Source organism: Mustelus asterias, chromosome 11, assembly GCF_964213995.1.
Source record: "Mustelus asterias chromosome 11, sMusAst1.hap1.1, whole genome shotgun sequence".
Classification (NCBI taxonomy): Eukaryota; Metazoa; Chordata; class Chondrichthyes; order Carcharhiniformes; family Triakidae; genus Mustelus; species Mustelus asterias.
The window spans coordinates 73,347,474-73,359,195 of record NC_135811.1 but is presented as its reverse complement, the minus strand read 5'-3'; the positions used below and the strand labels follow the sequence as shown (position 1 = coordinate 73,359,195).

The 11,722-nt window shown below is 49.4% G+C and overlaps 1 long non-coding RNA gene across 1 annotated transcript; it reads right to left on the bottom strand.

Moving 5' to 3' along the window:
• Window positions 1–3,406: 3,406 nt before the first annotated feature.
• LOC144500930 (uncharacterized) lies at window positions 3,407–5,597 on the bottom strand. The gene is made up of 2 exons (XR_013499019.1): window positions 5,135–5,597; window positions 3,407–4,931 (listed from the first exon to the last, which is right to left on the bottom strand). It is a non-coding gene; the product is annotated as an uncharacterized LOC144500930 (long non-coding RNA).
• Window positions 5,598–11,722: the final 6,125 nt, after the last annotated feature.

Genomic DNA, 11,722 nt, shown 5'->3' with positions numbered 1-11,722 from the left:
TTGCTTAAATACCCCCATTGACACATTCTGCTAGCTCACCTTTTGCCGCTATAAGCACTCTTCATCCCTAATGGCACCATTAACACTCCCCTTCCTCTTTGGTCCATGACAAATTTGTCAATATCTCCTTTACCCCAATGTATCCCTGTTCTTCTAGTCCACGCCACCTCCTCCAACTGCCTCTCCAACAATATAAGTCATTACCTTTGCGGATGACACGAAGATTGGTGAAGTTGCTGATAGTGCTGTGGATTGTCAGAGGATAGAACAGGATATAGATAGATTGGAGACTTGGGCACAGAAATGGTAGATGGAGTTTAATCAGGACAAATGTGAGGTGATGCATTTCGGAGGATCAAATTTAGGTGTGAATTATACTGTAAATGGCAGAACCCTTAGAAACATTAATATGCAGGGGGATCTGGACATGCAGGTCCACAGTTCCCTAAAAGTGGCAACATAGGTGGCCAAAGTGATTTAGGAGACATATGGCATGCTTGCCTTCATCAGCAAGGCATTGAGTACAGGAGGTGTGAAATCATGTTGCAGCCATATAAAACCTCAGTTAGGCCGCATTTGGAGTATTGTGTGTAGTTCTGGTAACTGCACGACCAGAAGATCGTGGAAGTTCTGGAGAGAGTGGAAAGAAGGTTTACCAGGATTTTGCCTGGTCTCAAGGGTGTTGGATATGAGGAGAAGTTGAATAAACTAGGATTGTTTTCACTGGAAAGATGGAGGCTGAGGGGAGCCCTGACAGAGGTCTACAAAATTATGGGAGGCATAGACAGAGTGGATAGTCAGAGGCTTTTTCCCAGGGTGGAAGTGTCAATTACAAGGGGGCACAAGCTCAATGTGAGAGGGGGGAGTTTGAGGGAGATATGCGGGGGACGTTTTTCATGCAGAGAATGATGTGTACCTGGAACACACTGCCAGAGGATGTGGTGGAAGTAGGCATATTAGCAACATTTAAGAAGCATCTGGATGGGTGCATGAATAGGGAGGAAATAGAGGGATACGGACCGAGTAAGGGCAGAAGGTTTTTCTTTATTGAGGGCATCATGATCAGCACAGACTTGGAAGGCCAAAAGGTCTGTTCCTGTGCTGTACTTTTCTTTGTCCTATTCTTTGTTCTCTGTATTAAATTTCTATCCCTCTTGAGTTCTGTAGAAGGATCATTAAGATTCAAAATATTCGCTGGAATTCTACCGCCCCATCTGCCACAGAATCGGAGCGAGCAAGGGGTGGACAACTAAAGTGTCTGTTGACCTCAGGCAGGAATTTCCAGTCGCGCTTGAGCGAGGCCATAAAATCCCACCCATAAACTCTGTTTCTCCGCAGATGCTGTCAGACCTGTCGAGTTTACTGAGCATTTTATGTTCTTATTTCAGATTTCCAGATTTCCTCCGCAGTATTTTGCTTCAATTATAGGGGGTAGATCCTGATTGCTTCCGCAGTGGGGTGGGTTTGGAAGGTAGGGTGAGGGGGGCATCGTGCCAAGGGCACTGCGACTAAACATGCACAAACACAACGGCTGTGACCAGAGGATTAAAAGACAGCAAACCTCACCAAACATCAAATTCACATTGAGGTTGCTTAAGGCACTGGGGAGAAAGGTGAAGGAATTATTTTAACCCATTACCGAGAAACTTGCACATTCCACTGCAATATTTCACTTTGTTGGACATTTGCATTTTTATGGCAAACCACAGTAACATGGAAGTTAAATAGGTTTCCAAAGGTTTCAGTTATTGAAAATAATTAAAGGAAGTGGCTGAGATTGAGCAAACCATCTGGCAACCAGCTGTTGCCAACTTTTCTGCCCACATTCCTGGAGTTTTTAATCTCCGACCTCCAACCGTCAGAAAAAACTGTGCTTCCCATCACCAATTTTTAAATGTAATTCATCGACGAACCTGGTCAAAGAAAATAGATACCAGTTTTTGATGCCCCTATGATTTTCCTCTCTGATCACAAGCACAGCGGTGTCTGGGAGATTAACCCTGAATTCCTGGAGACTCCGGGACAATCCTGGAGGGTTGGCAACTGGTTTCCCAGAAGTGGCGAGGCTAGTTAGTAATGGAAAGAGTGGACTCCCGGGTGGTCGCAGGTCAGGGGGAAAGGGCGTGAAGGGACGATGTTTCCTTCTCAACTCAATCCGGCAAATAGCAGAGAGGTTCAGATGGACCCCAGAGTCGGTGCCGATGTGTTCTTTGTGGTGTGCCTGTATAACGAGAGACCCAAAATGGTGGGGGCAGGGGGGAGGTTTCCCCAAGGCAGCTTCTGTCTGCAATCAGATTCTCTTTGTGACTGGCATTTTATCTCTATTGCCCTCTTTTCCTATGAACTGTTGACAGATGTTGGAAGCAGAGATGGGTGTTTGAGAAGCCGATTTCAAACATCTCTGATAATTGTGCATATAGAGCAAAACTGAAGTTGTTTTGGTTGGGGGTGGGCGGCGGGGAGGGGCCATTGTAGGAGGGCAAGCACAGGTGAGGGACATGGATAGGGCGTATAGGAAGAAACCTTTCCCCGTAGTAGAGGAGTCAATAACCAGGGGACGTAGATTTAAGGTCAAGGGCAGGAGATTTAGAAGTTTACTCGAACTCACCGCCTGAAAGAGTTGTAGAGGCGGAAACCCTCACAACATTTAAGTCGCATTTAGATGAGCACTTGAAACACCACAGCATACAAGGCTACGGACCAAGTGCTGGAAAATGGCATTAGAATATTTGGTTGATGGCCAGTGCAGACACGATGGGCTGAAGGGCCTTTCACTGTGATATAAAACTCTATGAATATGAGATCCCAGAAGGAACAAACAGCAAAACGGGCAAATAAGAACACTGGTCCGAACTAGTCTTGTATACTTTAAAATAGAATAGCAATAAAACGGGGAGATAAGAATACTTGTCTGAACTAATCTTGTATATTTTAAAATGGAACACCAGGGATATAAGAATACTGGTCCGAACTTTTTCTTTCCTTCTGGGATCTCAAACATTCCACCTCACAGGTTTCCTGTCCCTCATTTTAATAGTCAAATAGTTGGATAAACCCATGACCGATTTCAGAGCGCGTTGCAAACTTGTATGAAAGGCAGGTTCAGGAAAACGAAGTTCGATCCAGACACATCAGTGGATGTTGCAAAGCGAGAGAGGTGAAAATGAACCATCCTTGTCACACAAACAGCGTGTTATTTACCAACTCTATCTGGCAGTCAGTCTGACCAAAGGCGAGCTCTGAGGCAGGAGCTGAACCAGTTACACTTCTCGTTCCTTTTGAAGATTAACCCCTCAACTTTGCCAGTCGGAATTTGAATACATCAGCACAGTGCTGTACTCAAGATTTGAGCAACTCCGTCTTAAAAAAAAAGATGGAGCAATAATACCAAGCCACTCGTGAAAAGCATGATTGGATCATTTTTATCAATCTTTGTTGTTTTTTTGCATTTACAGTTTTAGAAACAAGAAACTTTAAAAGTCGTAAACGGAATCACATCTAAAGTGGGGGGAAAAAAATAAACGACACGATTCTCTGGAGAACCATTGTAAAAACCATGCTTGTAACAACCCAGACACTTGACAACAGACTGGGGAGAGAGAGAGAGACTTAAAACAGGCACCAACACCCGGAGAGAAAAAAATCATTCATGCGATTAAAAACTCGTCCTGGCGAAAATATCTTACAAAATGATTTGGTTCGGAGTCAGTTTCATGTACAATTACATGTCAAGTTGTTTGAAGAACCATTCAATAGCTGCATGCAACATTCGCTTTAAGATCCCAACTGCACGGTTCCTCTCTGTTCCCAATTCTTGCTCATTACCCGTGAAATTATCATGCAATTTGTAATTTTTATTCAGACTGGTTCGGTTCTGCATGCAACACAATTCTCCCGCCTTCCTCCCCCCCCCCCCCACCCCCACCACCCCCGCCCCAGGAAGGGTACAAACACGGACTTGGCATTCTTTGCAAAATTCCAGCACTTTCCCTGAAACTCTCCTTCAATAAAATACAGTTCTCACTGCGACTCGCTTTCCTCTTCCCGATCCGTGGCTTTAACTTCAGTGTATGTCCTCCCCCACCCCCGGGACCACCCTTGCCCTCCCTGGTCTCAGGGGACACTCTCAACTGTCAATGTACAAGCAGGAATTAGTAACTCTCTGCTGCTTTTACAATTTTTTTTTATAAAAGGGAGATAAAGGGAGAGGCGAGGTCCCTGCTAATACAAGCCAACTATCACAGCCTCCACGTCTTTGGAGGGTCTCCTGTCCTTTACCAAGAAGTTGATCATACTCTCCGACTTAATCATTAAGTTGCAGCCCAGGAAAAATATGCCGAAGATGACAGTCAAGGAGAGGACGCAGAGGACTGCGATCTGCACCACTCTCATGATGAAGAGTTTCTGTTCCTCTTGGTTGAGACTCAAGGAACCATCAGTGGTCACTGCGGTGTGGTTACAACATCCAATGACTGTCCCCAGACCGGCGGGTCCCTTACTGGAATAAAATCCTTCTTCCACCACAGTCTGATTGAAGAAAGTAGAATTCATGTTGTTTCTGCAGCACAGTGAGAGACAGAGAGAGAGGGAGTGGAGAGAGGCAGTCACAGAGTGGGGCTGGGCTGCTTTGTCAATGCTGCGTCTGCATCACCAAGTCCTGGCTGCTGAGGAATTCCAGATCTCCCAAGTCTTCAGGAAGATGCTTCTTCAGTACCTTCTCCCAGCTCCGGGCCTGGGGAGTGGCCACCCCGCTTCTCCCCAGATACACACACACACAAAGGAATACCCCTGGCGATTGCAGAGTCTGAACATTCAGAGCGAAGCTGCCGGAGTTGCTACTTGTGGATTGACACTCAGCACACAGAAAGCTAGAGGCGGTGTTATAAATCAAGCCGGAGCCAACCACCAGAAACTTAGAGGGAGGTGACAGTCTGTAAAAGAGAAGACAAAATAGTCACAGTCATTGAGAGAGAGAAAGAGAGAGAGAGCGCGCACCAACTTCTCCACTGCCCAACCTGCAGCAAGCTGGCTCAAAACCACTCACTGCAGCCACTGAGTTTCCAGCTGCCCCCAAACCCTCCCTGACCGCGTTTATTTCCCCAGAATCTTACTCTGCTGACTCAGAACCTCTCACCTCCTGGCGACTGGAAGGAGTGGTTCTCAGGCTGGGAGGGAGGGTGAGGTTCTCACCATGTATCCGCCAGCAGTCTGCTGACATGTGTCAGTCAGCGTGATAGAGTTACTCTCTCGCCAGGGTCCACCCTGTTGGTGTTGAGAGCAGTGACACGAGACAGCTGCCCAATGAGACAGCTCCTCAAACATCAGAGTGCCCGCATTATCCCGGAACAATTATCCTGACTGCTTATTGAAATGTTTGCCAAACCCTCCGGGAACCTGTGAAGGCTGTGGCGAGATTGGAGAGATCTATTGTTGCTGAGTCTGTCTGTGCAGATTCGGCTCATTTCACTCACTGGATATCTCAGCTCATCTCAGCGGCTGAGAGGAACCGCTTCTCAGGAACAGCTGAACTCTCTCTCTCTCTCTTCCTCTCTCTCCCGCCGTGCTCAGACCCCTGTCCAGGAACAACCGAGCTCCCTTTCCTACTCCGCTTTCTCCCTCCTTCCCACTCTCTCTCCCTCACTCCCTTCCTCTCTATCTCCTTACCTCTCTTCCCCTCCCTCTCTCCTCTCTCGACCCCTCTCTCTCCCTATCTCACACTCCCTCTCTTTCTCCCCCTCTCTTTCACACTCTTTCTCTCTTTGTCCCTCCCCCCGTCTCTTTCTGCCTCTCTCACGCTCCCTCTCTTTCTCCCCCTCTCTCTTTCACACTCCCTCTCTCTGTCCCTCTCCCTCTCTCTTTCACACTCCTTCTCTCTTTGTCCCTCTCCCCTCCCTCTACTCTCTCCCTCTCTCACACTCCCTCTCTCTCTCCCCCCTCTTTCACACTCCCTCTCTCTTTGTCCCTCCCCCTCTCTCTCTCACACTCCCTCTCTCTCTCCCCCCTCTCTTCCGCACTCCCTCCCTCTCCTTCACACGCTCTCTCTGTTCCTCTCCCTCCCTCACTCTGCTCAGATCTCTCTCCAGCACTATTCTTTGAGTAGCAGCACATTCACTGTTGAAGCCTTTGTTTGAGATACAGTACACTGAACAGTCACATGGCCGCAGTCAGCTCTCGTTCACACACTAGCCCTGCAGTGAGAGTGCAAGGAGCTGTGTTTTATTGGTGTTTACTGAAAATCCGAACTCCTAGCCTGGCTTCTAATGGAATAAGAACAGTCATCCCAGTACACGTGGTGTGGCAGAGGTTTAGAGACCCAATGATTTCTCTCGGTTCTGTAAGAGAGATAACTTGCATTCCTATAGCGCCTTTCACAGCCTCATAACGACCCAAAGTGCTTTCCAATCAATGGGGCATTTCGAGGTGTGACCATAGTGAACAAAGAGTTTAAATTTGTCAGATACACTAACTCAGGCTGCATGCTGGGCAGCATACTCATCCTGGGTGTTTATTAAAAAGTTAGAGCCTGACACAGGCTTTGAATGCTTAAGCCAAGCCAGACCGCCTGGTGCAACATTTTCCTTCATTGCTTCATTGGTTGACAGCATTCACATGCAGCCAGCCACCAGCTTAACTCATTATAGATACAATTTATAATTACTTAGAGTCAAAGAGGTTTACAGCATGGAAACAGGCCCTTCAGCCCAACTTCTCCATGCCGCCCTTTTTTTAACCACTAAGCTAGTCCCAATTGCCCACATCTGGCCCATATCCCTCTAAATCCATCTAGAGCGGTTGGGGAGGGTTTAAACCAATATGCCAGGGGGATGGGAACCTATGTAAGGAGTCAGGGAAGGAGGGGGCAAGGACAAAAACAAAAGGTAAAAAAGGGAATAAGAAAAGTGATAGGCAGAGAAACCAAGGACAAAGTTCAAACAGGAGTATAGAGAAAAATATTGGGGGCAAGACAAACAATGTTAAAAAGACAAGCTTAAAGACTCTGTACCTTAATGCACGGAGCATTTGCAATAAAGTGGATGAACTAATCACGCAAATGGATGTAAACGGGTACGATATGATTGGGATTACGGAGATATGGCTGCAGGGTGACCAGGGATGGGAATTGAATGTCCCAGGGTATTCAGTATTTAGGAAGGACAGGCATAAAGGACAAGGTGGTGGAGTGTCATTGTTGGTTGAAGAGGAAATTAACACAATAGTGAGGAAGGATATTAGCTCTGACAATGTGGAGTCTGTATGGGTAGAGTTGAGAAATACCAAGGGGCAAAAAAATTAGTGGGTGTCATATATAGACCCCCAAACTGCAGTGGTGATGTTGGGAATGGCATTAAACACAAAATTAGTGATAAGGGAATATCGATGATCATGGGTGATTTTAATCTGCACATAGATTGGGCAAATCAAATTCGCCACAATGCCGTAGAGGAGGAATTCCTGGAGTGTATACGGGATGGTTTCCTTGGCCAATATGTGGAGGAACCAACCACAGAGCAGGCCATCTTAGACTGGGTACTGTGTAATGAGAAGGGAATCATTGCCAATCGATCTATACGAGACCCCTTGGGGATGAGTGACCAAAACATGATAGAATTTTTTATCAAGATGGAGAGTGAAGTAGTTGATTCGGAGACTAGGGTGCTGAATCTTAATAAAGCAAACTATGGGGATATGAGGCATGAGTTGGCCTTGATAGATCAGGGAGAGTTACTTAAAGGGATGACAGTGGATAGGCAATGGCAAACATTCAAGGAACACATGGGGGAACTGCAGCAACTGTTTATTCCTGCCTGATACAAAAGCAAAATGAGTAAGAGGGCCAACCTATGGCGTACAAAGGAAATTAGAGGGAGTCTCCAATCTAAGGAAGAAGCATACAGATTAGCCAAGGAAAATAATAGGTCTGAGGATTGGGAGCAGTTTAAAATTGAGCAAAGAAGGACCAAGGGATTGATTAAGATGGGGAAAATACAGCACGAAAGTAAGCTTACAGGGAACATAAAGACTGACTCTAAGATTTTAACATCATGTTGCACCCATTTCGGGCACAAAAACTTGGTAAAGTTGGGCGTGAGGCGAGTAGCGGAATTCAAGCCCACCTCCGTGTTGGTTCCCCCTTTACCAAAGCCCAAAAATGGGCACGATCGGGACCGCGCCCAAAACAGATGCGACGGCTATTTAAATGCATTTGAATTGAATCACGAGACTGCCCACCCAACTTTACCGGCACTTCCCCCTTTACCACCGCATTCACCAATCCGGAATCGGCACAAAACAGACATGCTCCATAAAAGTCCGATTCGGGCGCTCCATCAGTGAGGGTTCGTGAGGAGGTAAGTGCCGAGCGTCCTACGGCTCTCTACTGCTTACTGGTGTCCTTTCGTTGCAGCCATTTTCTTTTTCAGGTCGGTGGCAGCTCTGCGAGTGTGTGAGAGGAATGGGGGGCTGTTGCTCAGCAGGGTCTCCGATGGCCGACTTGCAGCACGGACCCGGGTCTCAACACTGACCTCGGGTCTTGCGGTGCTGCTGGGTCCTAGTGCACTCAGCTCACTTCCAGCTGAAGGGTGCACACAAAGCCCTTGCAAATTGTACTGCTGCAGCCTCTCAACTTTGCAAGGAGCTGTGATTGTAGGGAGCATGTGGCTGGGGAAATTGGGGGGAGCTGTGATTGTGGGGAGCATGTGGCTGGGGGAATTGGGGAGGCTGTGAGTGTGGGGAGCATAGGGCTGGGGGAATTGGGGGGAGCTGTGATTGTGGGGAGCATGTGGCTGGAGGAATTAGGGTGCTGTGATGGTGGGGAGCATGTGGCTGGGGGAAATGGGGGGGTTGTGATTGTGGGGAGCATGTGGCTGGGGGAATTGGGGGGGCTGTGATTGTGGGGAGCATGTGACTGGGGGATTGAGGAGGCTGTGACTGTGGGGAGCATGAGGCTGGGGGAATTGGGGGTATGGACAATGACTGTTGATGGGCTAAGGACAAGCAGCGTTCCTTAAGCTCTACATATCTTCCTCTCCATTCCCCCTCCCTCACCTCCAACCCGCTCCCCCCCATCCCCCTACCCTCCAGCCCCCCTTCAGAATGACGAGATGGCTTTTGCGATGCAACCGATCGATCTTGCTGTTCTTTTGGTTGCTGCTGGAGCTGAGGAGGAGGAGCTGGAGGAAGAATTGCGGACACAGGAGGCCCAGGCCTTACCACTTCCAAGATTAGAGGGAGACAACTACCAGAGGGAGAAGGTGGCCGCCATTCACCCAGAGGGGGCGGGGGGGGGGGGGGGGGGGGGGCGCAGGAGAAGGAGGGAGCGAAGACCCTGGCAGTTCTGTGCACGAGTGACATTTGAACAGATGTCGGACACCGTGTGTCACCCACGTCTTCGCCTCCGAAAGGAGACAGTGCAACACCTGTGCAACCTGCTGCTGGACCTGGCACCTGGAGGCGGGGGGGAGGGGGGCACCCACTCTCGGTGCCTGTCAAATTGACAGCCGCTCTGAACTTTTATGCGACTGGCTCCTTCCAGACCCCCAGCGGAGATGTCTGTGGCATCTCCCAGTCAGCCGTGTACACCTGTGTCAAGCAGGTCACTGAAGCCCTGTGTGCCCGGGCTGGGCAGTACATCAAATTTAACCTGGACCAGGCCCATCAGGAAGCCTGGGCTGCGGGGTTCACAGCCATTACGGGGATGCCTAACATACAGGGAGCCATCGACTGCACCCACGTTGCCCTCAAGGACCCACAGTAGAATCCGTGAAGATTCACCAACAGAAAGGGGTTCTATTCCCTGAATGTTCAACTCGTGTGCAACCATAACATGAACATTACGCACGTCTGTGCAAGACATCCAGGCAGCGTGCACAACAGCTTCATTGTCAGGAGCTCTGACATCCCGGAGGCATTTGAGGAGGAACCCAGGCTGCGGGGGTGGCTCCTGGGTGATATGGGTTACCCGCTTCGGACATGGCTGATGACCCCTGTGTGGAGGCCTGTGACTGAGGTGGAGACCCGCTATAATGAGGCCCATGTAGCCACCCGCGCGATAGAGGAGAGGTGCACTGGGCTCCTCAAGATACGATTCCAGTGCTTGGACCGATCTGGTGGGACCTCCAATACAGCCCAGTGATCTCTTCCCGCATTGTGGTCATGTGCTGTGCCTTGCACAATCTGGCTCTGCAGAGAGGTGACATATTGGAGGAGGAGGAGGACGTGGAGGCTGACCAGCCGGGCGTCGCTGGGGAGGGTGACCAGCAGGAGGAGGAGGAAGAGGAGGAGGAGGAAGAGGGGGAGGAGGAAGAAGAGGAAGAGCATGCCGAGGAAAACCACCCAGTCGCTGGAGAACTGGCAGCTCAAATGAAGCACGCGAGGGCGGCAAGGGAGGCCCTGATCACCAGGTGGTTCAGTCACTAGGGGTTTGTGTCTGTGGGTTCTATTCCACACCCCCCGCCCCCCCCCGCCCCAAAATTCCTTCCATCTCCTGCAACATTATCACACCAGAGTGGTGGGCCTGGGCGAGTTTTCTGGCAGGCAGGAGGGTGATGACGCCTCGCTAAACACCGTTATGATGATGTCCTGGTGCAAACTAGTCTGACTCCTACCTGAGCCCCGCATGCACGCTGGCACCTAGGCCCACGTCTGTGCAGTGGGGAAGGGATCTGCCCCATATAGGGCCCTCGGGTGGGTGGGGTAGGGGAAGGGAGGGAAACACTCGTGGTATCTGGGGAACCAGTGGTTTCCTTTTCTCAATGGGGAGTCACTGAGATGTAGTGAGAGGCCACGTAAGGTTTGGAATTTTTAGTTGCACTGAGATGGCATCGGTGAAGGGCAGCCCTTCATCCGTGCTATCTCAGTGCAGCTAAAAATACCAAACATTACGTGGCCTCCCACGACATCTCAGTGACTCCCCAGAATGTACATTGGAGGTGGAGGGAGCCAGCTGCTTACCTTGCCCCGTTGCTTGTGATGCGTGTGGCGGGCATCCTCTGGAGGCCCTGGACCTTGAGGGCCCTGGTCTGCTTCCAGGTGTCTGGGACGTTTCCATGACATCCTCTTCATCCCCACTGCCCCTGAGATGCCCCAGTGTCAGGAAGGGGGGTGTCAAAAGGTGTAGTCACAGCCACAGTCTCCGGCATGGGCCCAAGCCCTTCCTCCTCCCTTGGCATTCCTGTGGGCCCCTGGGTCACTCCATGGGACGGCAGTGCTTCTGCAGTGAGTTCCAGAAGCTCTGGCGGCACCAGGCACTGCCAGTCCTGGAGGACCACCTGCGTCTTACCCATGGGGGTCGAGACCTCTGCGATGGCCATTTGAGTCTGTGTACAGTTCTGTGTACTGTGTATAGTTCTGGTCACCCTGTTATAGAAAGGATATTATTAAACTAGAAAGAGTGCAGAAAAGATTTACTAGGATGCTGCCGGGATTTGATGGTTTGAGTTATAAGGAGAGGCTGGATAGACTGGGACTTTTTTCTCTCGAGCGTAGGAGGCTGAGGGGTGATCTTATAGAGGTCTATAAAATAATGAGGGGCATAAATCAGATAGATAGTCAATATCTTTTCCCAAAGGTAGTGGAGTCTAAAACTAGAGGACATAGGTTTAAGGTGAGAGGGGAGAGATACAAAAGGGTCCAGAAGGGCAATTTTTTCACAGAGGATGGTGAGTGTCTGGAACAAGCTGTCAGAGGTAGTAGTCGAGGCGGGTACAATTTTGTCTTTTAAAAA